This window comes from Rhopalosiphum maidis, chromosome 1, assembly GCF_003676215.2.
Source record: "Rhopalosiphum maidis isolate BTI-1 chromosome 1, ASM367621v3, whole genome shotgun sequence".
NCBI lineage: Eukaryota > Metazoa > Arthropoda > Insecta > Hemiptera > Aphididae > Rhopalosiphum > Rhopalosiphum maidis.
The window spans coordinates 46,090,473-46,093,708 of record NC_040877.1 but is presented as its reverse complement, the minus strand read 5'-3'; the positions used below and the strand labels follow the sequence as shown (position 1 = coordinate 46,093,708).

General features: G+C 23.6%; 1 non-coding gene across 1 annotated transcript; it reads left to right on the top strand.

Moving 5' to 3' along the window:
- Positions 1-901: 901 nt before the first annotated feature.
- Positions 902-985, top strand: Trnal-uaa. The gene has a single exon. It is a non-coding gene; the product is annotated as a tRNA-Leu (tRNA).
- The last annotated feature ends 2,251 nt before the right edge of the window (positions 986-3,236 follow it).

Genomic DNA, 3,236 nt, shown 5'->3' with positions numbered 1-3,236 from the left:
GTCAACTTTAATTATATATTATTGAAAAATTGTGATAATTATGTTTATTATTCCAAATTAAGAATATAAGTGATTAAATGTTTTGTATTTTAATTCCAAAAACTTCTGAGAACAAATATATTTGAGTTAAAGTTAAACCATTTATTTAATTTGTTTTAGTTGATTAACCTTACCTTAAGTTAAATTACTTGCTATTGTATGTACATTCAGATATTTTATTATTGTTTTAAATTAAACAGTTCAATAAATGTGGTTGATATTTTAGTTTAATTCTTTGAAATATTTGATTTAAGGGTGAAATATAATAGAAGAGATTAAAAAAAGCTAATCAGAAAAAAATTTAAAAAACACAAAAAATTAATAGATTATTAGAACACTTATTAGGCATTTTATTTATTTTTAATTTAAAATGTTAAATACAGCGGTTCCCAGCCCATTTGCCGCGGGCAGAGTAAAATTGGGCTGTGGACCACATAGTATTAACATTACCAACACATTATATATTTAAAATATTATTATATATAATATTTAAATACATGTATATAGATGTGGTATTAGTCATTAGTGGGCCTCAAACATTTTTTAAAAAAATTGGTAGTCTAGGTAGTGGGTAGTCAACACAACTAAATGGTTAAGAAAATTGGAACCGCTGATTTAATACATTTAAACACAGTAATTACATTATACATTTATACAATAATAAAGTAATAATGTAAACTAAGATGTTTGGTATATTCAAACTTGTATTTTAAATGTTATTTATTTCAAATTTAAAGCATAATACTTGCTGTATTATTTTTTTTTGTATCAATAAAGTTATTTTATATGTATTTTTCTTTTAATTTAAAAATAATCGTATAAACATTTTTAAGTAAATATGAAAACCACAAACTTCTCATCAGTCAGGTTGGCCGAGCGGTCTAAGGCGCCAGATTTAAGCTCTGGTTCCCAAACGGGAGCGTGGGTTCGAACCCCACACCTGACAAACACGATTTTTTTACTTTTTTTTCTTTTTCTTTTTATTACTCACACAGTATTTACTATTTCATAACATTGATTTTTGTTTAATCGTTAATGTATATTGTACACTGATTTTTATTATTGTTCGTAAAAACAATTTAAATCAAATATACTAAAAAAGTTAAAGTTTAAATTGTTATTAAATAATATTATAAGGTAACGTTAACAAACAAAACTTCAAATAGTGTATTAAATATATATATAAAAAAAATATATGAATCATAGAGTTTTGATATTTTGAAGATGGGTATTAAAATCGAGTTTTGTCAATAATTTTATTTTTCAAGAGAGTTATGATTTAAGGTCCTTGAATAAACCAACTACTACGACTAGGTATACCGCCTACTATATATTATACGCGGCCATACGGAGACATTAACGAATTATAAATAATAATATTTTATTACCTATATTGGTAATAGCCAATAGGCAATAACTGATAAGTATTAAGTGCGATTTGCCGTTTTTCTAATGTATAATATTTCCAAGTTTAAAGATATCGAACTTTTAATAATGTGGAACGCTTTATATTTAAACGAGTGACGAACCGGAACTGTGTTCTGATGCGTTCCCGTCTTTCCGAGTCCTGTTCAAGAGGATGTCGGAGCATTATTTATTTTCCTTTTTGGCCCACTCACCACATACACAAAATGCATTTGTGAATCTTTTTTTTTATATTTTCGAGTAAGTAATCTTGGGGTAAAATCACCCGTTATAAAAATTATAGATAATAATTTATTAATATGTATTAATTTCGATTAATTTTGTTTTTAATTAAACCAATATTACTTTGCTTTTGAATATGTAAATGCTTTTTATTTGTGTGATTATGTCCCTCATACCTTTTCGGAGTATTAAAAATAATAGCTAGATTTTAAATTTAAATATTTTTTCTGGTAGAAAAGTGAATTTTATTGGTACTTTTAACGGCCAAAAGTAAAAAAATGTACAATATTTTTTTTAATTATTAGAAAAATAATAATTTTTGTACAAAATGAGTTATTGAAAAAATTGATTTTTATTTAGTAACTTATTGTAATTTTATTCAAAAACGAATAGCCGTTGAAACTTGAAATCTTTCTTCACCAAATGCTTATATTATATAATTTTCTAAATATTTTAAAATTTTAATTTCCTTAATAATTAAGTATTAATATTCTAAATAATTTAACACGTGTATTAAGAGATACATTTATAGTAATTTATTTTCAATGACGAGGTGCAAATGCACCTATGTACAGCAAAGTGGTTATCTATAATTTTTTCTTTTTTAAAATTAATTATAATTTTGTTTTAATATTATAATAGTATGCGTGTTAGCACATTTTAAATGTACATTTTTTCATAAAAATGATCGTTTTCAAATGTATAAAGGATAAATAATTATTAAATAATAACAATAATAATTAATAAGATATAAATTATATAATATATTTTATATAGTTGCATTTTTGTCTAAGATTTGTTGTATTGAGATAATATTTTTTTCAAACAATTATAATATAATTTTTTAAGTATTTATTTTGCTTCGAAATTTGAGACTCTTCATACATAATACATATGTTATAATATAGGTGTAGACGTATTGTGCATTCATGCATAATATATAACGTGCATGTGTGTTTTTTATACGGAAATAACTAAATACAATAATTCGACGTAAAATCGTTAAAATTCAATAAGATTTTTTTTTATTTGCTGTTAAAATACTTAAAAATACATCATAGGTAAGATTTTTTAAAATATTTAAATGTGTTTCACGAGTATCGTAATACTTTGCTCAACGAAGATGTCTTATACTTTTTTATATATATATTGTTTTTTATAAATTGATGAGGTTAAACTTATACCAAGTTCAAAACTTACTTATAAAGTATACTTTTACAGTTTTACCTATGAATCTGTTGCCTATTTAAACGTTTCGTATCTTATTTAAAACTCGCATATATGTATAAACGACTACAACGCATCACATATTATAACATTATGTCATCTGCGAATATTTTTGTTACATACATTTCAATTATATGTGAAACCGTGGAAGGTATGTAAAAATAATAGTTTGAGTTTTTTCTTATAATTTTCAAAATTTAAGCAGGCCACTTATTTTTATTTATTTTAGAAAATACATATATTTTAAGTGTGTATGATATGGGATTGAAAGATTATATTCAATATTTTAACGAATTCAAAAAATTAGAAAGTTAGAAGTTGGC